This window comes from Ambystoma mexicanum, chromosome 2q (genome assembly GCF_040938575.1).
Source record: "Ambystoma mexicanum isolate Mex_15411 chromosome 2q, UKY_AmexF1_1, whole genome shotgun sequence".
NCBI classification, from domain to species: Eukaryota; Metazoa; Chordata; class Amphibia; order Caudata; family Ambystomatidae; genus Ambystoma; species Ambystoma mexicanum.
Genome location: NC_090924.1, coordinates 1,395,924,172 through 1,395,949,946, shown reverse-complemented (window position 1 = coordinate 1,395,949,946; position 25,775 = coordinate 1,395,924,172). Strand labels below are relative to the sequence as shown.

Sequence of the window (25,775 nt, the reverse complement as noted above, 5' to 3'; positions counted from 1 at the left end):
TTCCGGCCCCTGGCAATGGAGAAATACAGGGCCATTACAATCCTGGTGGAACCTGTATCTCCTCATTGCCAGGGGCCGGAAACCTTTACTCCCAATTTACATTGAGTCTGATACGGCTCAATGGGAATGCGGAGTTTGGATGCACCTGCACGATTCAGAATGGTGGCGGTGCATCCGACATGCTCTGCTCGCGGGTGCCGTTCCACCCGCCCGGTCCGACCAATTTCTCAGAATCAGAAAAAAAATGTGAAAATGGAATTTTAATTTGAACTCAGGTCCCCTAGTGCCATAAAGTACCACCTAATTACTAGAGGACAGAGACATCCGGACTTTCTGCATGAGCTAATCCCTGCATTAAACGCTAAGATTGGGGTGTGATTATGCTGCATGAATCCCAGGGCTTTTCAGTGAGTGCTGTATGCACACGGGACTCCAGCATCAGGCATACTCTGCCTACCTAGGGTCTTGATTCATCAGTATCTTTTCCCCGTCTTGTGTCCATGACAAGAACATTTTACAAATGGCCCAATTATGCATTTTCCCAAAACTTTTTTAATAGTGTTGTTTTCTTTCGCAGCAAAAATGAAAGTTCCAGGACATGCTCCATTTTTCACCGGGAGAGGACAGGACTAGAACTGAGCCAACATCTGTTTGCTGTGTGCTCCCTATGGAGGAAGCAGCAAAAAAATGATGCCAGCACAACGTGGTCCCTTTTTGCCAAATGCTAAATATTGCAAGATATTCCCATAGTGCTCCTTTGCTGTTTGTCATGAGGAAACTGCGCGTATGTCAGCCTGCCAGACCCACAGCATGACAGCGACATAAAGCCAGTATGGCACAAGTGTCTTAGAGTAAAGAGAGTATTTCATGAGATGTGAAACATGTGGACGTTGTGGAAGAAATATTTACTTTATAAATAGAAACAGGAAAGGGAACTGATCTGCAATTGTATTGGTTGTATGTAAACACACAACCAGTTGTTTAGGGACCGCAGGGATCAGGTCCTCCCTATCAACAAAGGTTCTCATCTAGGGGTCTGAAATCTGCTCTTCTCTGGTTGTATTTGCCTACAACTCCCATGATTCCTCACCATTGACTATGCTGTCTAGGTGCATTGGGAGTTTTAGTCCAAAGCATCTCGTCAGCCAAATGTTGCAGATCTCTTGTCCAATCTTTTGAGTGTCACTCCACTGTTATTTGGCTGATTTATCAAACATAAGCATACATTACACTCAAAGTTAAAGAAAGGAAAGAAACAAAGCAAAAGTGACATATCTAAAAATTGTATTTAGAATGTGGCAAGTGGACTACTCTTTTCAGATGTGAAGAATATCTGAGCGCACTATTGACCTGCTCAGTGCAGCTGACTAAAATGGCTGCCCAATCCATCGCTCGGGCTCCCTTTGGCACACATCCTAGAAGCAGAGACCATTCAGCCCAAATGATCTAGACATTTCTAATGCATGTTCTCTCACCGGGAATGCGGTGGCAAGACACCACTTACTTCAAAGCAAGCTGGCCAACTGTTGGTAGAATTAGTATCAGTTCATGGAAAGGATGAATGGATGAGGGAATCGATCAGCGAGTTTGTGTACGTCAGCACTGATAACTGAATCAACTCACAGTGCTTCTGCACGTCTCAAAGTGTGGGAGCAGAGGCTGTTTTGGTGTTACTTTATGAAATAGAAGTGGTTATTCTGGGGGCAGTGGTCTCCTGGACATGGATTACATAGCCAGCTCAGTGCTCTATGAAACACCTTCTTTTTACATCAGGGGTGGTGGGGGGATGCAGAGGGGTTTACTTTTGTTTTTTTAAATGGTTGTATTTGTGGTCAAGTAGAGCTCATTGCAGGTCTTTGCATTCTGGGACTTGCAGTCAGAGTTTTATAATGTGAAAAGTGAAACTACAACTTCCCAGAATGAAAAGAAAAAAAAAACAAGACTGGATAAGCACCTACAGATTGGAATGGGTCATATTGGCAAGTATGCTACATGATGGCGTACTGCTGGTGTAGAGCCAGAGCAGTCAGTATTGTTAGGGTCAGAGAGATGGTTGGAGTACAGGGCAGTCTTTCCAGCCCCCAGTGGGAGTGTGGCATTTTGGACAAGCATTAACTAGCATTGTTGATGCCCTTCCTGACCAGCAGATGAAGTGCTAGCTCCACAAACCCCTACTTAGTTAGTCTTTGGAGGGGATAAGTACGCATTTCAGTGGATGCAGTTAGTGCTTGAATGCACTCAACACTTAATTCTTCGGGGAACTGGGTCTCTACTTTTACCCAAAGCTAAAGTTCTGACTCATTTTTAAAAATTATACTGATGAGCCCACCCATCCCAGAGGAGATGCACAAGCTCTTCTTCATGCAAGAACGGTTCCATGGCTTAAAATTGTGGCAGAAATGGCCGTGAATACAAAATATCACTGCAAATATGCCGTGGTTTTGCCGCCACAATCATGTAAAGGATGCAGGGGACATCCCCGCAACCCCTGGACTCATTATACCATTTAAGGGGAGCGAGGGACATCCCCCGCAAACCCCGCTCACCTTAAATGGTATAATGGGGTACACCTTTACCGGGTCAAACCACAGAATTTGTGCCGCAATTTATTTTACCAGTGACATTCTTGCCCCAATTCTAATACCTGATACCACAAGAATGACAGCCTGTATCCCCTTCAAAAGCAGTCACAAGCAAAACGCAAGGGTTACTCGCCGAGAAACTCACCATCTGCAGAGTACAATGGACCGACATCAGCCAAATCATTGCCACGCTAGAAACAAAGAACCACAAGAGGGATAAAAAAATACTAAACTGGCCACTACCTGCTCTGCTCCCTGCCTCTGGGACAAGTCACCAACACAGTTACGACTGACTCCCTCTGCCCTACAGTTTAGGAAGGACCCACGACTCTACTCGCTCATGGCTCCACAATGTGGTCATTCTCCGTCTCTCTGACTCCCCCCTACCATGCTCGTCCTATCCATCCTAGGTCATCCACTTGCCGTGCACCCATATATTCATTCCTGCAAGGTGTGTCACCAATATACAGCACTGCATTGTATCCCAGCATGCTTTGCACTTCATAAAGCATGTATAGGGTGGCAGTCGCCGCACTATAGATAAGGTGTATTGCGTTCCATAGGAAACCCAAAAAATGAATTGATAATACATTTGTACGTGAATAAGCCCTCCCCCCCACCCCAAACTGTGAATCTTGGGAAAGATCCATGGAAAAATTAGAAGTTATAAAGAAAACAAACAGAAAAACACACTTTTCGTCCTAGTCCCCATCCATTTTCACATTGAGAACAATTTTTGCTCAAGCACAGAGCAAAACATTTTTTCCCAAGAGTGTATTGCTAATAACATTTGTCTTGCCGGATAGATTTGGATGAAATATGGAAAACAAAGACTTTGTCAAGGGCCCCCCCAACCTGCAAATGGGAATGAAACGTTGCAAAATGAAAAGGTTATTAAGAAAACAAAACATCACAGTTTCACAGTTTTCAGCCATTTCATTTTCGCATAGAGGAAAAACGTTTGGCAGATTTGAACCAAATAAGAAACAACTTGGGCACAAAGCATTGACTTACATTTCTTTACTGGTTTACCTTTATATCGGCCTTGGTGCTTTTTACAGCAGAGAGACTGAGCAAGGCCAATAACATTTCACTTGCTAGATGGATTTGGATCCAAACACACTTTTTGTCAAGAGCGCCACAATACTGGAAATATTGGGAAAAACTTGTTTGAAAATGAAAAAGTTATTAAGAAAACACAAATGTACTTTTTTCAGCCTACTCGCATTCATTTTCCTATAGAGAAAATGTGCATTTTTTTTAACAGACATAGCAGGAAAAAGGCTTGCCAAATTTGGACCAAATAAGAAAGAATTTGGGCACAAAACATTGACATAATTTCCTTGACTAGCTTGGGGTAAATCCATCCCTCTCTCTCTCCTCGGCTGGGTCCTCCCTCTGGAACAGCCTTCCTGCCTCCCTGAAACCTCAGGAGAACCATCTCCGGTTCCAGAAGCACCTCAAAACCGTCCTCTTTGCTTCTGCTTTCTCTCCACCTCTCCCCTGCTAAATTTCTGATTGTTGAAACTGCATTGAATCTGCACTGGGCCACTCTCACTGTTCTCGGTCCCTGGCCCAGCCACTTGCCCCCTGCTCTGCCTCCTTGGCAACCCCTGCACTGCGGGACTGTCTCTGTATCCCTTCAGCCACCTTCCCAGCACTTGTCTGCACTTAACTTGCACTTGCCACCAGCTGGCCCTTATTATTTATCTTGTTATTCTACTACCCCTGTACTGCACTTTCTCCTCTCCCTTTCCCCTTGCACTGTCCCTTCCCCTTTTCCCATGCACTTGTGTGATCTGAATGACACCTGGCCTAGTAAGATCGCTGTCTGTCTTCCCTTTGTCCCCCCTCCCTGCCTCGTCACGCCTTGAAACACTTGAGTATAGGCGCGTTATAAATGCCATATCATATCATATCATATCATGTTTAAAGATGTAAAGGCAGGCGCTCTGTTACCAGTCTTTAGCTTCTCCTCCAATTCTTAAACATTGTTCCAGGAGTCCCGGGCTCAAAAGGCAGCAGCAGCAGGGCCATCACGCCTAACAATGGAGAGCCACAACCACGGCTTTGCCCCTCCCCCCATCAAGGGTAAGATTTGTGCTATGGAGGGATGTCATGATCTCTGCTTCCAAAAGGTCAGGGTTTTCCCAACTCCCTTGGAAGCAGATCCATAACCCAGGTTCCGAGTGCCAACCAGTCCCAATTGGGACCTTTTGGACCCAGTCCTGGCGCCAGTGGCACCAGGCTCATAAATATGCCCAGTCCCAGCGCTGGAAGCGCCGGGCTCATAATGCTTGGGTGGACTTACCTTCAGCAGACCATGCTGCTTACTTGCCTGCCAGTTGAGCCTCTGATCCTCTTCTGTTTGGAACTACTTTTCCTGTTGGGTGGGGCTGGAGCCACTCCCTAGATTCAGAACACTGGAACTCTTCTGGAAGGCAGGAACTCTTTTCTTACCAGGAACTCTTTTCTTACTTAGGCGTGGCTGTGGAAGGAGACACCTAAGCACTACAGGAGGCTATTTAAACCACACCCGGTGGATGAATCTTGCTTTGCATTATTCTGCAACCTCTGCAGCAGAAAGCTCATCGTGTCTTCTGCATCCGGTCCTGGGCCTAAGGAAAAAGGCTTACCATCCTGAATCCAGTCTTCAGCAACACCTATAAAGACGAGAAAGAACAGGTTAGCATTCCGGCATCTGAAAGGCAAAGGCTTACCATCCTGAATCCAGTCTTCAGCAACACCTATAAAGACAAGAAAGAACAGGTTAGCATTCCGGCATCTGAAAGGCAAAGGCTTACCTACTCTTCGTGCGCTCCGGAGGTCTTCACACTGCATTCCGGCATCTGAAAGACAAAAGTTTACCAACTCTTCGCACGCTCCGGAGGCCTTCGGCGCTGCATCCCGCATCTGAAAGACAAAACAAGGTGCGTTTAAAGACATTGGGGAACTTTAATACTCACGTGCCATTACTCCTTTCCACATCTAATCCAGTGGGTATCCCGGCACCCTGCAGCCGCTCCGAACTCGTACCTGCAAAATAAAAAGACAGTTAGAGCGCATAGTGAAGCAGGAAACAAGCGCTTACTTACGTGCTTCCAGGTGCTTCTATTCATCACACGGGCTCCATCTTCAACTCACTTCAGCCCGTCATCCGCCATCGCCGGAACCCTGCAAAACAAGAGACATCATTACTAAAGACTTTAAAGACATTTGAATGACTCGAAACTTACCGTTCGTGCAGTAAACGACGGACAGCAGTCCTCTGAAGTCAAGAGGCCTGCGCTACCTATCCAGTGAAGAAACTGGTTACAGCACCCTGCCCCGAGGCAGATGGAGAGCTCGGCATTCACTTACCTAAGGTGAGAGCGTTAACCTTTGGGGGTCTACAGGAGAGGAGAAGAGGAAAGAGATAGGGACACCCCAATAACCCCAGTTCATTAACCCCATATTTTCTATCTGCAGACATCTTACTCTACACGTCAGGCATACAGTGCACAGAGGTCCAGCCCAAAGAGCCAACCGGGTGCTACACATCACCTTTGAAGATACGGTAGTCGCCCAGTCAAGACCGGCGCCTCTGCGAGAATCAGGTGAGCGTTACAAGGGAGTTGTTTCCAGCCACCTGCAAGAAAAATGAAGTGGAAAAAATACAAGTAGCATAATCCTTAGAGTCAATTATCTTGCCACAACTGAAAAAGCAAAGAAACACAGCCTCCCTGAAGATTGATGGAGTCATGAAAACGTGCATTTGGAGGAGAAGCTAATGCAGGAAAACTTGACTGCCAACAGAGCGCCTGCCTTGTCACCAATTCTTAAAAATCATATCACATCATATCCAATGGTTTTTAAAAATTGAGACCGAGAATGGGGTGTCTCCTGCTCCTTAAAACCTTTATATCGGTCTTGGTGCTTTGCAGCAGAGAATCTGAGAGAGGCTGTGAGGAGTCTGGGGTTAGTCCATCCAGTAGTTATTAAAATATTTGATGGAGAAGCGCCATCTTCTTCCAGAATCATAGCTAGATATGTGTCCCACAATACATCAGTCAGGCTTTTCAGAAATAAAAATGCTGCCATTTATTGTTGTGCTCGATACAAGAGATAACCACGGTTATAACGGGTATAGCCGGGGTTAGCCGAAAATAAAAAGTGCCAATTTGAAGGAGGAAAAAGGATGAAATGGCATCAGGCTAGAGGCAGGGAGGGGTAAAGAGGACACTATGTGAATTTGGGGAGTTTGGGGCGGGGGTGGGGCTGGTGACAATGAACAAGCTCAACCGTTTCCGCATAACAGGGTTTATCCTGTGGGATAACCGCGGTTATGATACAAAACTAGATTGGGAATTAAAGTGCATCAGAATAAAAGGATGAATGGTGGAATGGGAGAAGGCTAAGGATGGGAAAAGAACTTAAGGGGAGTGGGGGGAACATGGCATGAGCATGGGGCGCTTCTTGCGTGCCTGCGAAGGCTGGGAAGAGTTTGGGATTTTGCATGCATTTGAGGGCTAACCATAGTTATTTGTGTGCGTTTACAGATAACTGCAGTAATCTGTAATTCTTTCATAACTGTGGATATGGGGGATTTTATGTTTTTTAAAATAGAAAGTTAAAAAATGAGATGTAGACAAAAAAATTATTTTATACCTTCAGTGAGGTGGGTGGTAACGAGTGTGGCCGAAGGCTATCGTTACGGGGTTATTTTAAGGAACGTAATGATGCAATATGAAAAGTGACCATGGCTAGTGCGCCCCAACAAAACCTAGTGGGCAACATGTGAAGGGGCCACAGCAAAAGGCCATGACTAGTGTGCCCAAAAGAAATCTAGGGGTGGTGCCCTGGCTGAAGGCCATGGCTTGTGCCCCATAAACAAAATATGATGTAACAAAAACCCTTGAAATTCACTGAAAATGCTTAGTTAAAGTGTAGTTAAATTGTGCAGATTTAATGCAGCGAAACCCTTGAAATTCAGCGAATGTAGGCACTCATAACCAGCTTAACTGAATGCATTCCTGTTTATGTCCCCCACAATGCTGTGTCCCCCATAATGCCCTTCTCTTATAATATGTATGTGTTCATGGGCTCTGCATCGGGAATGTGCTCAGTTAAGCTGGTCATGATTTCCCACATCCGGTGAATTTGAAGGGTTTGATTATAACAATATACATTATTATGTTAGTTTGCCACTGGCCATGGCCTTTGCCATGGCACTGGCCACAATCTTTGCCCGTGTCCACTGTATATTTTCAACACTGCCAACCCACTATTGATGACCTTTGGCCATGGCCAGTGGCCACGGCATTTCGCCATGGCCACTGTATATGTGGCCCCAATATGTTGCCCCAGTATGCTTGTTTTACACCCCTATCCATGTCTTTTGGGCCCACTGCTAATGAGCACAGCCTTCAGCTGCGCCCACTCTATATTTAAAAACACAGCCGGGCCTTCCGCTGTGTCCACCATACCTGTTCCCCCAATATGTTTATTTTGTCCCAAAGATGGCCACTGCAGTTTGGACCCACTAGCCATGGCCCAAGGTATATTTTAAACCACTTCCAGCCCGGGTGCCATGACCTTCAGCCGTGTCCACTTTCCACCACTCACCTCTACAGTCAGTCCAAATCCTTTTTTCTTTTTTCTCTTTTTCTTTTTTTTATTTTTTTCCTTATAATCATGGTTATAATAGCAATGTACTATGGATAGCCGCGGTTATCTGTAGTCTTTCAATAGGCTTGGTTGGGCGTTAGAGTAGGACAATGTTGTGGCGTTCATTATTGCTGGAATTGTGCACAGAGGTATTTGAAGAGAAACAAGCAGCCATGTTGACCACTTTTAAGGTGAATCATGATAGATAAACAAGTCAACACCTCCACCAGCGGGTTACCTTCAGGTCTCTGTGTAAGATTCTGTAGCCCGGTAGGGGTAGGCCGGTCAGGACAGGGTTATGTGGATCTATGTGATTACTTTGTCATAATTACCGAAAATGCTGATGCTTTTTTTTTAAAACCCCTTTGCACCACATATATATGCGGCGGGAGACCCCCTCGCTCTCCTCCATATTAATATTATATCATTTACCCCCCCCACATGTATATGTGGTGTAAGGGGGGGTAGAAAATAAGAAAAAAGTCGTCATTTTCAGCTGTCGTAATTGTGAGAGCGACATTTTGGGCCATTAGCGGTTATGTTATGTTGTGTTACATTATGGTATGGCATACTCATAGAGTCCCTTAAAGAAAGGTCCCCCGGCTCTGAAAAAAGTTGTCTCAGATCATTCTACGCAGGCACCATATAGTCAGAACATTTTTAATCTATGGCTTTCGGTGAAATAATTATGTTTTCAGGGAATTCCAAAATACAGAATGATTGTCGTCGTCAACCTTTGTCGTATTAAAAAAAAAGGCTCAACCCCGTAGTCGCACCCTGTTGTATTTTGAAACAAGGTTTGCTGTTTTCTGAATGCAATATGTCGGCCATTTACAAGGTTTGAACCTCCATGTCATGTATCCAGCACCACCGTTACTGATTCCCCTTTGCACCAGGCACATGGTCCTGAACATTAGGTGGTTTCTACTGGTGGCCTATTTAATGAGACCAACACCCATTAGATGAGGTCAGTTTTTTTTTGTCTTATGACAAATATGTTGCTAAATTCTGGATTCACTGCAGTCATTGCAGTATATATGTGGGTATTGCCAGGGAAACCCTATTAGCGGAGCAAGTCCGCAACATAAACCATCTCTTGGCGACGGCGGTATTTGAGAGGACATTGGTAAAGCTCTTTCTATGATAGCTGCCAGATTCCATGATGTATTGGATTGGCGATGGCAAGATCCAAATTAAGAGAAGAAAATATGGGAGGGCTATGCATTCTGGGATACCCTTATGAGAACAATCTCTGCCTTAGAAGGGTCCCATTTCGATTAGTATGTGCCCATACTTTTTGCAGGCGTTAAAGTCCAAGGCGCTAAGCGACCTTGGTGCTAATTATGGCACCGTAATTTACGGTGCCGTAATTAGCACCTTCCCCATCCCCATTATGCTCTATGGGGCAAAAATGGGAATGAGGAAGGGAAAATAGTGAATGGGGAATTCCCGCCCCACTCACCTTGGAATGGGGCGGTAATTCCGCCATCCTCCATGGCGGAATCCGGCGAGGACCATGGTGCTAATAGCACCATGGTCCACCGCCTGAATAGTAATGAGGGCCTATGTATTTTTCTTTTCGAAGTTGCAGTTATAGCATGTTTTTTTTTTTTGCCGATACATATGGTGATCCATTGTTGTACGAAATGTATATCACATTACAGTAATATTGTAACCATATTTTTCATGGTGTACTTAGAAACAATGCTATGTGATGCCACTACCTGTTTTGTCAAGGGATAAACGGCCGTGCTCCATCGCTTCCTGTGATGTCACTTCGGTGTGGGGTCAAATGATATCACTTCCTGTGATATCACCAGAGGTTATCGTGCCATGTGATGTCACTTCCGCTACCCCTGGCATTTTGGTGAAATGGCGTCCCTGGCCCCACTACTTCTCGCGGTGGACATGGCATGTTCACCCATACAGTGGCAGATGCCTCAATATAACTGTACATCCAGCACACACATGGCAAGCACAGAAAAATAAGGGGAAAAATCTGCAGACTCCATTTTAAAAAAGTAGCACATGTGCTATAATGTTAATTATAAGTGAAATTATAATCATAATTATAATGTTAATTATAATGCAAATTATGTGAATGAAATTGGAACAGGCAGGCTCCCACCAGCATGTCCCGTCCTCAGATTCCTCAGACATGCTACCTATTTCAGAGCGATTTATAGGTTTCTGAACTGGATTCATAAATTAAAGCAAAGCTACATGATATGAATGTTTAATTCATACATATATGAAGATGGAGATGTAGCATCTTGTTATGAAGATGTGTGCAGTAGTCTTATAAAACACTAGCCAGAACAATGGAAATAGCAATCAAACACACAGTCACATATGGGCCCTCTACTTAACTTGATTTTGGCTGATCAGCGAGTGCACTAAGATTTGATTTGTTATATGCTTTTATTGTATGTATAGAACAAAATAATAGCTGCCTCTGGATTCCCAAGTGCTTTCAGTAGGATCAATTATTACACAATGAATATATTTATGTTGTGGTGTAGATTTATGTTGTGGTGGAGCTGCTGAAACAGCGAGCACAGCATTGCAGAACATTGTGTTGGATTGACATCTGGAATTGCACCCCTTACCGCAGGCTTTCTTCTGTCCAATCCCCTGTGACGGTTGCCTTTATGAGGAAGAGGACCTGTCCGCATGAACCACTTTCCGGGACCAAAGCGACTTATACGGCCATTGGTGCACCTTGTCTTGTAAAGACATTTCCTTTAAAGTATCATTGCTGCAATTGGTCGACTGATCACCCCTGCTCAAGTAACCAGAGTACTATTCTGTACCAGTCCTGCATTTTCTGTGATCATTCCACAAGGAGGGGTTTTTAGCTTGAGCTTTCTAGTCCGTTAAGTGCATTCTTGATTGTTTAAGGTATATATAATGTCATAGAACCTTGATTGGACAATCTATTATTTCAGAATCTTTGTACTATTGCTGTTTGGGTTGCTACTGTTATCACCTCACTCGCCTTCAGAGAGTATAGCCTGCCCTCGGCCCACGTTACTACATCTGTTTCACATTTGATTGCGATCACTGCTGGTTTAGTAGTAGTGTAGTGCTAGGTAGGCAGTTTTGCCACTACTCATCCGTGTACTCCTGCAGAGCAGTATTAGGCGTCACACACATATTGACAGGACTTGCGTAGTGCGCTGTCCATGCATGGCACATAGAAGATGAGGTCGCAATACTTCACGGGTGCAGATAATAAGGTCCAGAGTGCAGCCCGCGGTCTGCATTGGGTTTTGAGCTGGCTGCGTAAGACCTAGATCAGATGGATTAGTTATTAAGTTATGTGCAGGTTTCAAAATAAGGTCACCTACCCTAATAATGAGATTGTCTAAAATAGTGCCCGTCTCAAGACCTAGTAAAAGGGACCATGATAGGTCAGGTCCCTTGTTTGGGAATGGGGCTTCCGCAGTAGGTGGATGATACAATCAAAGAATGTGGTCTGTCTCGCAAGATACTGTTATGATGCAGAGTCTCTGAATTGTACTTTTGTAATAAATCATGTTGTTCCACTCTGTGTTGGACAGGGTAATGGCTATTGAGTGTAGCGGAATTAGGAAGAGACGTCCTTTGTGGACGCGTATCGTGGCGGCAGAGGGCTACAGTTGGCTGTTAGCCATGTTTCATCGAGGCATCGTAAATCGAGATTTTCGAAGAGTACCCCATCGGCTAGATTTCTAGCACATTTCACTACAGATCTGGAGTCAGATTGTCTCGTATTTGCACTGATGCTAAAAACGGAGCAATTGCCCTTTGCACTAGCGTTGCTGTTTAGGCAATATGACATTGAAAAATAAAGGGTTTGTCCAAATCTCTATATCTAAAAACATTTGAACTGGGGCAAAAATAAAAAAAATAAAAAATCTGACTTTTTGCACAATGTTTGGCGCATAATACATAAAGAAATGTGCCTACTGTATTCCTTTTTTGTGTTATGCAACAAACATAGTAAAATGATAGTCTGCTTTGGTTTTGCCCTCAAGCCTTGCAACCTGCATCTCTCCAGATATTTACAACTATGACTCCCTTGGTAATTTACTACTGGCTATGCTGGCTTAAGGGTAACGGCAAGTGTAGTCTATAACATCTGTAGAGACAAATGATGCAGACCCACCTAATTAAATCATTTGTAATCGTATGGATGTGGGCATGTCCTGTTTTCTGCATTCCCCATTATACAAGCACTGATATTGGTGCTAAATTCATTTGAATTTGAATTGAGAGAGAATGCCTTCCTCGTCTCCAAGAATATCTAAACCTCAACACAGGACATCTTCACGATTCAACCACTAAAGCCGAACACCGTTCACGACAGTGCGACCCGCAGCTAGATCAATAACATGAAAGCACTGCCAAATCCCCAAGAAAACTCCCAACCTTTTGACTAACCCTCAATGTATCACTACCTTACTCACCACACACATATGCAAACCTGCTACTCACCCACATCTTTGAAAACAAAACCCTCTCCACAAACTTTGAACATCACAAACGTACACCTCTAACAACAACCAACATACTTAGCGGCTACCCAACAGCCGCCTACACTATAGACACAAGGCCTACCGTCTAGACACAAAGGGCCTCATTTCGAGTGCGGCGGTAAGGGGTTAACTGCGCCGGTAAGGATGCCGCTGCCGTTAACCCCTTACCGCCGCATTCCAAGGTCCCTTAACGGGTCCAACTAAGGCCGGCTGGTAAAATCAGCTGTCCTTAGTGGGAGCTGCTAAGGGACCAGGGAGCTAATAACGGGCCCGCTATTTATGGGCCCGTTATTAGCTCCCTCCCCATTCCCACTGAGCCCTGTGGGGGCTCAATGGGAATGGGGAAGGGTATTTTGAATGGGGACCTACCGGGTCCTCCAAGGTTGGAATGACCCGGTAAATCCCCATTCAAAGAACCCGGACATGACTTTGGAGGCAGCCATGGCGCTAACAGCACCATGGCTACCTCCAAACTCGTAATGACCCCCAAAGACTTTGATGCCTCCTACACTTGCCAACTAGAAAGCTTAAAAGCATGCAGAGGTCAGAGTGCTTCCGGTCTGCAGCCTTAACACAAAGCACTGCAATCTTGTATTTCCCTCTCCTCCCAACTAACAGAGCCCACCCACTCTCTTCCAGATCCACCAAAGCGCCTGGAGGCCTTGCAAATGGCAGCGTCTTATGGTACAAAGCCTGATGACATAACATAACTTAACATTTGCTCCATATTTTTGCACGTGGGTCAAGTTTAGATATTCTGGCATCTGGTGTTCATTTTAAGGCAGGTCATTTGAGGTCCGCATTCCTTTGGGGGCTCAGTGTGGAACAGTGGAATGAGCAGGAACAGAAGAAAGGAAGGCATTTAACCTTGATTGGACCTACCTGGATTTCATTAGGGAATTTGGTCAGAAGTAGGGAGATAGAAAGTAAAAGGCAACTGGGACATACACCTTGCAAGGCCATGTCAGAATGTAGGCTACCCAAGTGCAATGCAAGCTACATACATCCTGACCATCGATAATTGCAGTGTCGGAAACTGATGCAATAGCTCTGATATTGACAGGTTATACTTGCCCTCCCTTCTAGATGTTTAGATATACATCTTGAGACCAGAGATTGTGGGGGATATATATATTTGCCAAATCCAAGAGGTCAGAGAGAGACCCTAGTGACATGCTCTGCGCTGGCAAACTCAAGAGGTCTGAGAGTGACTCCAGTGAACTGCTCTGCTTTGCCAAATCCAAGAGGTCAGAGAGAGACCCTAGTAACCTGCTCTACTTCGCCAAACCTAAGAGGCCTGGGAGAGACCCCAGTGACCTGCTCTGCTTCGGTAAATCTAAGAGGCCTGGGAGAGACCCCAGTGACCTGCTCTGCTTCGCCAAACCTAAGAGGCCTGGGAGAGACCCCAGTGACCTGCTCTGCTTCGCTAAATCTAAGAGGCTTGGGAGAGACCCCAGTGACCTGCTCTGTGTGGATAAATCCGAGAGGATGAAGGCAGCATCTGAAGAATAATGAATGTGCTGTCAAATCCAAAAGGTTGCTGAGAGTCCTTGAAAAACTCTGTGTTGCCAAAGCCACTGGGCTGTTGGAGGCCGCTCTCAGTGTCACCAACACGGATTGGCTGGTGTGAGCTTCTGAAGACTTTGGTGCAGGCGAAAACATGAGGTCGGCGTGAGCCTATGTATACCTCTCAGAGTTGACTTTGCTAAGAGACTGTTGACAGCATCTTAAGAAATCTGTGATACCAAAGATAAGAGGCTTGAGAAATGATCTCCTTTATTTGAAAGGCAGACAAAGATGCTGGGGAGAGCTTCCAAAGAAGTCTTTGTTTCCAAAGCTGAGAGACTGGTGAAAGTCTCTCAAAACCCTTGACTGCCAAAGCTAATGAGGAGAGACTCTGAATAGCGTTTGGGAGAAATCTGACTTTGAAAAAGAGAAACTCTTGGGCCCACTCAAACAGTCTGATGAAAAGCTTTGTGGCACTCAGAGAAGTGTAGATGGACACTTAAGAAGGTACGGCCCCAAGAGATGAGACTGAAGGAAAGACTCTCTAAAGAGAAACTGACAAGAAAGAGCAAAGATCTCATATTATTAATCTTCACACAAATGTCTAAGTACTGTTGGGGCTTCAGTGTGATGATTTACACCAATGCCTACATGTATGTGTAGGTCCTGAATCAGGCAGGTGTATCTAGCCCAATGTGTCACACGTGCTTAAAGTGTCTTTAAGCCCTAGTCTCACGTGGAAATTGTTATTGACCCCCTCTCAGCCAATAGGACTGTGTGGAAATCGGTCAATAATACTAGTATTGACTGCATTCTTGCTAATTTGAAGCAGTCTGGGAATCCACAGAGAGCATCTGTCTACATTCATAAAACAGCAATGGAATTTTCAGAGCAAGATTTCTTTCAAAACGACAATCCAGCCTAACTTAACACACCAGAGTGAAAGCTAAAACATGGACCAATTCTTTCACTTTTCTAAGAAAATCTGTTCACTTTAACTTTGCACCTAATGCAAGGTCAGGCTAAAACTATTCCAGTACAACCAGGTTTATAATTAAAAGGCTCACCTTACAAAGACAACTTGGAAATTTCAATATTACAAAATTAAACCACATTTGACTGAATAAAGTGTTTTGTGTGCTGTACTCACTATTAGCCATTTACTAATAGCCATATAGATCTCGTGAGGAATCATTAGCGCTTGTGATAATGACCCTTTGCCAATTTATAGCCCTGGCTTCGCCTCAGCCCATAACTCGGTGGTGGGTCATTATTCCGCATTACTACCCGGCACGTGCGGCTGAACAGGAATACTGTGTGGTGATTGGCTCATTTGCGAGCCATACCACACGGTATTCCAGTCCACGCAGTGCGTGCCGGCTACTCTGATCCCGGCGGGGGGTGTGGCAGCCCCTCAGCCAATGAGGAGGCTCGAAACTGGGCAATCCCCGCTCCGAGCCCCTCCATGGCTGGAGGCTTCCTTTGTCCCCCGCCAGGGACTCAGGTAAGAATTGTTTTCCCTCCCTCCTAGCACCTGCCACCCCACCGACTTACCTTCTATCCTGTGATCTCCGGCAGGGGACGATGGATGGATCCAGCCGTGTGGAGACTCGGAGCGGGGCCATCCCCGCTCCAAGCCTCCACACGGCTGGAGGCTTCCATCGTCCCCCGCCGGAGACCACGGAACGTTTTTTTTTCTTCCTCCCCATCGCCTCCCTTCCGCCCTCCCGACCCCACTTACCTTCTTTTTTCTTCTGCTCTTGGAAGCGAACGCTCGGGCCTATAACTCGCCCCGGGGGCATTACCTGGGGTGGTATTGACCCACCACCTCGTGGCTTATTGCCACAATAACGCCCTCTCTCTCAGTCTATGAGGCCCAGGAAGGCATTGCGATCATAATTGGAATACTTAATGTAGAGAGAATGGCATTTTGTTGCTCGGCCATGGTGTGACATATTTATAAAACTTGCCCTTCCTATTTATTTATTTATTTATTTATTTATTTACAATGTGTATAAACCGCGCCACATGCCCACGGGCCTATGACGTGTAATATGTTCTTCAGGCTCTAAGTATCAGGCCCTGAGAGCAAATCTTTATGAATCGATAAGATGACTTGGCCCACATTGTGGGGCATTGAACACTAGCACCTCCTGAGTTCTATTCCATCCACCCAGTCGAACACCAGAGAAGGAATTAAAACCCAGACGCAGCCGTAAGCAGTGGAAGCGCCCGGGCAAGTGCCTCCTCTCCCAGGATCCCACTGGCAGATGGATGGCAGTCTGGAGCTGGCAGTTTGAGACTTAGCCGAGCATATGCCCGCTATTTAAGTTCTAGTTTTATTTATGTGTTTGGTGCATCGTGCCATCAGCAGACAGATTCGGAGTGCTCGCGCTGGCATGCTGCAACACCATTGATAATGCAACCCATGACAACGAAAACATAAACAATTAGTGAATAACAGACAATAGGGACAAAGTGCAAGAGAGCCCGGCATGCGTTAGAGCTTTTCTGAAACTAAAAATCATGTTTAAAGGATAACACAGCATGGCATAGCATGGCATAGCCTGCACTTAACCTTGCACTTGCTGGCCGCACTACTTGCTCTTGATCTTTAGCTCCTAGGTCCTGTACTTACTCATCCTCCCCTTCCACAGTACTTCTCCCCCTTTCCCTTCCCTGCCATGGGCGTAATATTAGGGGGGGAAGAGGGTGTTTGCCCCCCCAACTTTCATGGTACAATATTTTGTCCCCTTTCATTTGGCTGGGGCACCTTTTATTCAGATGGCATGTCCCCCCCAACATTTTCAGCAGAGTTACGCCACTGCTCCCTGCACTTGCGCGTTCTCAATGTCAGTGGGCCTATAAGATCGCTGTCTTGTTCCCCGTTCCCCTCCACTGCCTCGTCGCGCTTTGAAACACTTGTGTATGGGCACGCTATAAATAAAATATCATATCATATCATATCATATCATATCATAATATTTGGAGAGCGCACTTCAACCCCAGTGGGGTTTCTTGGCACTATTGACAGACAACAGATATTTATTGTTACCCAGCACAACGGTACTCATTTTATCGACCGTCGAAGCGTGAAGGGCTGAGTGGACTAGCTAGAATTTGAACCTGTGACGATGAGGTCAAACAAAGGCTCCTGTAGTAGATGCATCAGCCCACTGAGCTACAGAGCTGGCCAACATAACCTGAGCTTCATCCACTGCACAGGGAGCAGGTAAGACGATATTTGGTCATTAGTAGTTTGCGTTCCCTGCTATCCTAGACATAATTAAAATAATAATGATTTTTCTTCTGTAGCGCGACACGCCCACAGATCTCAGAGTGCTCAAAAACAGAAGACATTATTAGCCCACAGAGCAGAGAGGGTACTCATTTTATCGACCTTGGAAGGATGAAAGGCTGAGTTGACCCCGCCAGGATTCTAACCTGCCACAGCAGGATGCACACAGATATCAGGGGCGAGCGATTAGCTCACTGTGCTATCTTCTGACCCGAGTCAACATGGTCAACGTGGCACCTGATGAGGCATTCGCTTTTGGTATACAGCAGGTCGGTCTATTACCCAAATTAGGTCACTTGAACAGCATGTTCAATTAAATGTTGCCAGAACAATGCCTGGAGAACCTGGGGAGGGCTCTCCATGGTTACATCTTCTTAAAAACATTATATCCAAATGAGCCCTGTTGGCGTCTGATTTTCTTTTGTCCGAAAGCTACTTTGATCCATTGTAAAAATGCCTGCTGGATCGCTAAATCTCCTGTGCAAGTACAACCTTAAGTCGGATGTAGTGATGTATTCTATAAGCAGGTGGTGAGCCCCCTCTGATAGAGACATGCTGTCCGCACCCTTGTATAAAATGGTGTCAGAAGTGTGATCGCGACACTAATGCACGACATCCTCCCAGCAGCCATGTAGTTGCTGGGAGCACATTTCACAGAGACAGGTCTTTAAAGGGCCCGACTCGAGAAATTATTTTAGAAAAAAAGCGTTTCCATCCCTGTTTGGATTAAAACTGTGGCTGTCCCACTTAAAGAAAAGATGATGACATGGGTCAGAAGTGGCTGTGTCATGATTTGTGTCTTGCCCTGCGCCTGTTCCGAACCTGGTGCAGGATGAGTAGCTTCATTTGTGTGCTCCGATGTCAGCGCTTTATAAACAAGTACTTTAAATAAATAAATAAATACATTTAAAAGCACATCCCGTTGTGAACTCGGCTACACTTTTAAATGTACAGAAGCACCTCCTGGTATACAGAAATGCGCAGAGGGGTGACTGAATAAATGCATCGATTCTAAGCGCTCATTCAGGTGGCCTTTGTGAGTCTGGCGGCTGCTTTTTTTTGGCGCAAGTGATGAGATGCGCCATGAAAAGGTTTGAGAATCCAGCCCAATGTGTCAGAAAATTTAAGGGGACACTTTTTAAGGCACAAGGAGCCTTAAAAGTGGGGCCCAGTAAGTATTGAAAGGAATCTATGAAATTGTAGGGAAATCCTTAAGTGTAAGATTTCAAAACAAAAAATTGAAAATACGATGTTCTGTTTCGTATTGACCCACAGAGTGTCTAAAATTGTTGAATATGTTCAGTTTAAATCCATTGTGAGGGTCAAGCTTCAGTTTTTCTAAATTGTCGGCCTTTCCCTGGCAGTCACGTCTGTGTAATAACCTGCCGTGAGTGATATGATATGGCATTTATAACGCGCCTATACACAAGTGGTTCAAAGCACGCAGGCTTAGTTCCCCTTAAGAATGGTACATTGGCCAATGTGTTTATGAAGGTAAGACATTACATCAGAGGGCTCTATATGCTTTTGCAGAGCCTGGCAAGTGTCAGGGCTGTGTAATAAGTTACCTACAGTTACTTATGCTTGCTGGCTTGCATGCGATGGGACCAATACAGTAATGTTCCCTTTGATTACATGATACAAGGTCTAATGTTCCCAGAGCGTGCCTCATGCTTGGAAATGTCTCACTGGTTTGGATACAAAGCGCAAAAAACAGAACACTTTACCAATGTTTGAATGGGGCAATGCGCACTGCTGTCTCAGTGGGCCTCCTGCTCAACAATGGGTGTCCATCATTTGAGTTTAGAGGATGCAGAGTTTGGTGTCTTGTGTCCTCCCCCTTCTACTTCTGAAACATCAGGCTCACAGCTGTTCGAGAGGTGTGCTAATGGCATGCTGTTTTATGCCAATGTGGTTGCCTTGTGGCTGTCAGTCGTAAAGTTGGCCATAGTGTGCCATAAATCTTTCATCTATGTTTGGACCTCTTTTTTTAAGGTTGAGCATCATCAGGTCATGACCTCTTATGTATGCCCCCCTGCATAGTATTGAAGAGGCCACCTTACCAATTAGACACAGCCCGTTCCCCTGACCCAGGCCTGTCTGGTTCTCAGGAGGTGCTTTCTTACAGAGGCAGCTCATGAGGAGTTTTGTATTAAACAGAATCGAGGTGTCATTGGTATGATTTTGGCATCGGAAAACCTGGTCTTTCATTACCAGGGCTAAAATGGAGTGCCATGTAGAAGTTAATGGAAGAACTGTGCCTGGGAATTAGGTGTGAGGTTATTCATTCCTGTGACACACGACATTTGATCTCACTTCTCCCAAAGGTGTAGCCCCCCGCCCCCCTCCCCCACATTCATATCTGGATCTCAGTTAGATCGGATGGATGAGTAGGTCTTAAGAAGGTGGAGGCGTTACTGCGCCGGATACAGTTAAGTCTGTCTTGGAGCGCGGTATAAATACTCAAAATCAAATCTAATTCGCTAATAATTTTCTAGCCCTTCCCCCATCATTCACTATTTCAGGTTCCGTTCTATTGCACTTTAAATTCTGAACCGAGCAGCAAGAGCCTCTTATCACTGGCAGCCATTTAACTGCGATTCTTAGCTCTCAAAGTGATCTGGGGCTACAGGAGTGCCTGAAAGCTGAAAGCTGAGCAGGACTTGCAGGGGCCCTGGTGGTCTCTTTTGTCTCCCATTGGTAGGTTTTTCGCGTTCAGTATCAAGGCAGAAAAGCAGGATGCACACCTGTGTGCTAGCCTCCCAAAGTGCACGCAAAACACCAGACAAAGTGAGATGCACGCATACACACACATGCACGCACGCACGCACGCACGCGTACACACACAAACCGCATTCAAATGCACCACACCCCGCGTTATGCAATAAAGTTAACATACCACCTCTAGTGTTCACAAGCGGGAGTCATAATCAGCTCCTGGTTAGTTCATGGGCTCACTTTCTACAGGTGTTGGGTGATCATTGGCCTCTCAGGGCAGCCATAATCAAGTGTCTTTTCAGCTACTCCAAGGCTTGCTAGTGGGGCACGGGATTTCTCCATTGCCCAAAGTGCACCTGCCACCTCCAGTGTTCACTAGCGGGAGTCATAATCAGCACCTGGTTAGTTCATGGGCTCACTTTCTACAGGTATTGGGTGAGCATTGGCATCTCAGGGCAGCCATTATCAAGTGTCTTTTCAGCTACTCCAAGGCTTGCTAGTGGGGCACAGGATTTCTCCATTGCCCAAAGTGCATCTGCCACCTCTAGTGTTCACTAGCGGGAGTCATAATCAGCTCCTGGTTAGTTTATGGGCTCACTTTCTACAGGTGTTGGGTGATGATTGGCATCTCAGGGCAGCCATTATCAAGTGTCTTTTCAGCTACTCCAATGCTTGCTACTGGGGCTCAGGATTTCTCCATTGCCCAAAGTGCACCTGCCACCTCCAGTGTTCACTAGCGGGAGTCATAATCAGCTCCTGGTTAGTTCATGGACTCACTTTCTACAGGTTTTGGGTGATGATTTGCCTCTCAGGGAAGCCATTATCAAGTGTCTTTTCAGCTACTCCAAGGTTTGCTAGTGGGGCACAGGATTTCTCCATTGCCCAAAGTGCACCTGCCACCTCTAGTGTTCACTAGCGGGAGTCATAATCAGCTCCTGGTTAGTTCATGGGCTCACTTTCTACAGGTATTGGGTGATCATTGGCATCTCAAGGCAGCCATTATCAAGTGTCTTTTCAGCTACTCCAAGGTTTGCTACTGGGGCTCAGGATTTCTCCATTGCCCCTCTACTTTGTGTGCAGGTTGGTGTTGCTATTATTGTTTCACTATGGCTATTATGATGGGGGAGGGGGCTGTTTGAATGCCACACATACAGGAATAATATGATGGTGCAAGTGCAGTTGGTCATGTGTGTTTGTGAGTTGTGTTAGTTGTACATTAGACTGTGGTTAGCAGATGGCTTGTCCTTCTACCTTTGTGGCTTCATGGCTGTTTCGATGTGTGTGGCTTTGGGAAGTCTGTGCCGTTGATGCTGCCGTTGATTTTTGCCATTGCTCGTCGCATGCATGGTGTGTAGGGTTTTGTGTGTGTACACTGTGGTCCAGCATCTTGAACATTTTGTTTGAGGTTGTTCTCGGTTGTATCTGGACCTCTCCTCTATCTCTCTATATATAAAAGCAGAACCTCTGTTCGTTTGTCCCTTATACAATTTCACCCGGTTCCACCAATCTGTACCGGATTTGGCATAGTTGGCTGTTAGGAACCCCTGGGCATTACTAGCTACATGACATTTGGACACCCCGCCCCTTTCCCGGATTTAAACACTTCACACATGAGACGGTTGTCTGAATTCAGCGAAACATCAATGTGGAACATCAAAGTGGTGGTCGTAGAAGGACCGGACAAAGCTCATCTTAAGCATCTCGACACAAGGAACACAACTCGAAAACCACATTTCCAGGCCCTAGCACGCACCGTTTCCGAGATATTTGCACCGCGACACAACACAACGCACTGCAGCGCACCGGATACTTTTTAAATTTTGTGTAATTTCTAAGCTTTTCTCTTTCCACATGCCTCCCAAAAAGTGAAAATATACTGGACAAATGAATAAAAAATCAAAGAAAGTGAGATTTTAAGGGCCTGTCTACTGAGCCTGTCTGGAGTATGGCTACTTTTTGCTACTACATATGTATGGGCTTGTTCCGAGGCTGCAGTTGGCCTTTCATCGTAAGATGCATCTGGTTCCATGACCAACGTATAATATGCCACTGATTCTTGAGGTTGCATGTGGGTCTGTTTCGAGTGGTCACCTGTGGGTGTTTTTGGGGGGTAGAGACTAAAGGTATGCTATTGTGGGGAAACGTCAAGCCTGTCTCGGTGAGCTGCCTGTAGACTGTCATTAGGGACACCTGTGGGGTGGTTTGTGGCCCTTTTTGGAGTACCCTGCTGGTCATGTTAGGACCAATCGTTGGGCTGGTTGAGGGGATGCCTGGGGGCACAGACTGTTTGGCTTGTAGGATCTAGATGGAAATGAGGTGAAGTAGAGTTGGCTGAATGGAGCATTGACCGGGTGTAAAAGGGATGTGTGTGTCTGGTGGCCGCGTGTGGTGGATGAAGTGTGTTGGCTTTTATTGATAGCTGGACTCCAGAGCTCAGTTGGCTGTGTTGCACCGGGCCCTGTCGGTGGGTGGCTTGCTGCATCAGAATGAGAGAAAGGCTGAGTTCTATGAGTAGCTTCAGGTAATGGAGGCTCATCACCGGAGAGTTTGCTGCAGCGATACTTTGCAGATCCTTCTCCCCTTGTTGATTTGCAGCCAGGTGTTAAAGGATATTGCCTGTGGTTTTGTGGCAATACTCTGAGTAGGACACATTTAGCTTTTGGTGCCTGGTGGTATGTTGTTTGCACAGAGGTGTGCAGATGCTGCACTCTGGGAGTTCAGACTGCCCTACCCAAGATGGCGACAAGCTGGTCACGGTTGGTTGCGTCTTGCTCTACATAGGTTGAGTGTGTTGGTCCATCATGGTGTCATGTGACCTGCTGTGCATGTGTGGGATTTTAGGCATGTTTTCAGAGAACAGAGGACTAATTAACACAAAGCGGAACTGTTCATAACAGGTGTATTCCGTTTTGTATAGTGCTTGTTGTTCATCCCCAGTGGGACATCTTGGCACTATTGACAAATAGCGAATGTTTATTGTTACCCAACTTAATGGTACTCATTGTATCGACCTCAGGAGAATGAAGGGCTGAGTGGACCTGCCGGGATTCGAACCTGTGGCCATGAGGTCAAACACAGGCCCCTGTAGTGGATGCAGTAGTCCACTGAGCCACAGATCCAGCTGTGAATTGTGTAAACTCCACTTCACCAGCTGCAAACTGGCCTCTACTGAATCCATTTATTTCATAGGGGTTTTGGAGACTGGACTAAATATATCCAAGGAAAAACACCACTGAGTAAAAATAAATGGAATACATTGGATTTATTTTCCCGTAGCAGTTCCATGATTTCCAATAACCCATGGTAATTCGAGGGACCCAGTATAAACCATTGGTTACAGGTATGCTGGATTTTTCACCAGTGGCTTCCACCCCTTCCTACCCCACCCACCATCAATAGGCCTAGTCCTTTGTGCCAGGGGTCAGTGGCCCCTAAAATGTACATCTGTTTTATATGTTCCTATCCAGACTGAAACATGTACCTTTCTGCTCGTCGCAAAGGTGAGCATGGATAAATGTGTCGGCCTCTCCCCCAGCTTCCACTATAATGTGCATGCATGCTGTAGGATGGCTAGCCCTTCCAAGTGCTGAGAGCGCGCCTTCATGAAATCACCCCGCAGGCTCTTCATTTCCACTTTAGGGAGATACGAGTCATCAATGCGGTGGAGAGGAATGGAACTCATGCCGACAGGTTTGGACTGGAACAGAAAAAAGGCCAGGGGGCCAATGAAAAACTGACCCACAATTGCAAATCGCCTTTCAACACGCTTTGGAGCACACTACTTGAGTGAAACACGTGGGGGCGTCGTCAAGCTTTATAACAAACAGCGACCTTAACGCATATTGGGTCAATAACATTGGTAACAACTACAAGTTGCACAGTGCATTAACTCAACAAAGTGTCACACATTAAATGGGCCTCATTACACGGACGACGGTAACCATCGTGCTATTTGCGCCATGGTTGCCGCCGGTATTTTAACGAGTCCGCCACGGTGAATGTCGGAATTACCACCCTATTCCAAGGTGTGTGGGGGCGGTAATTCCCCATTCACCATGGCACTTCCCCATTCCCATTTTTGCCCCCATAGGGTTCAATGGGAATGGGGAAGGCGGTAATTACGACACCACAAATTGCGGTACCGTAATTACCTCCAAGGTCCCTTTGCGGGTCCCGTCCTTAACGACTGGTAAAACCACCCATTAAGGTAGGGTCTCACAAAGGGACCTCGTAGTAAGGCAGTAAGTGTTTACCGGAACAGGTACCCTTACCGGTACCTGTAAACCCTTACCGCCATCCGTGTAATGAGGCCCATTGTCTTAGAAAACAGCCCCACATTGCCTCAGAAAAGGGCACCACATAGTCCCAGAGAAGTGTCCCACACTTGCCTGCTGGGGCCTCCCCATTGCCTATTGGCCAGCCCAAGCCTGGTGACCAATGGTTAACGCCCACTTCCCTTGCCTCCTTCAGCCACCAGTATAGCAGGCCCGTGATTTCACTTCCTTCCATGTTGCTTAATTGAGTACACCGGGGCGCTCCAGGTTGCTCTGTATGCAACCATTTCTGTAAAATCCAATATTTCTGAACAGGTTATTGCAAGAATATATTGTTGGTGTCATGATGAAAAAAGCAAATCCCATTTTGAAAGGAGCATTCGCGACAGATTAAACGTGGTCATCAAAGTCACCCTGCGAACGCAATCAACAAAGCGCGGTGCAGAGAAGGCCTCTTTCCTTTTAATCTTTCCTTAATCCATTCATGGCTATAAATGTATGCAAAGTAATAGAATTTTAAGTGACCTCTCTCCATGAAGCCGCATGCGTTAACCCGCTGCGCACTGAAGTCGCGCACTGATATGGGTCTAGCGAGTGAATATGATAATGTTATGTTATGTTGATTTATACCGCACACCGCTACCACCCAGAACAGTCTCCAGGCGCTCAATGAGTGAATGGGATTACAGCAGATCAGGATAATCGATTGAGGTAATACATTGATTGAAAAGGCATTCACAGGTAGTCATTTGAGTGTGTTTGGATGTTTAATTCAAAAGGAGTTCATACTCGGCATCCACTTACACCTCTTATCACCCACAGCGAGTCAGGAGCCAAACTCACCCAAAAGATCCCATTACTGCCCTAATCCTCAGCCACTCTTAGCTCCAATCAATTCTAGCCTTCCACCGACCATCATTGATACCACTCACTAGATCACTTGCTTCATACACTGCACTCCCATTGCCACCACCAACCTCATTCCAACACTCCCACCAGAACAACAACCAAAATATAGCCAGCAGCCTCCGCAATCAACCATGGTAAACACACACACACACACCAGTCCCGCCGACCTTCAGAAACATCTTACATAACGAGAAAGCTACTCACTACCACCTTCAGACCTGTCACTTCCAACAAGGATCCCATCCCATTAGCTCCTCAACCAAAGAGGAAAGACTGTGCATAGATGGCCCAGTTCCATGTCTTTGCAGTAGCTCCCATGCAT

At 45.9% G+C, this 25,775-nt stretch overlaps 1 protein-coding gene across 2 annotated transcripts in view; it reads left to right on the top strand.

The window, feature by feature from the left end:
• Positions 1 to 25,775, top strand: part of KCNH8 (potassium voltage-gated channel subfamily H member 8) — a 1,879,819-nt gene that overhangs the window by 589,664 nt on the left and 1,264,380 nt on the right. The gene's annotated exons all lie outside the window — the stretch shown is intronic.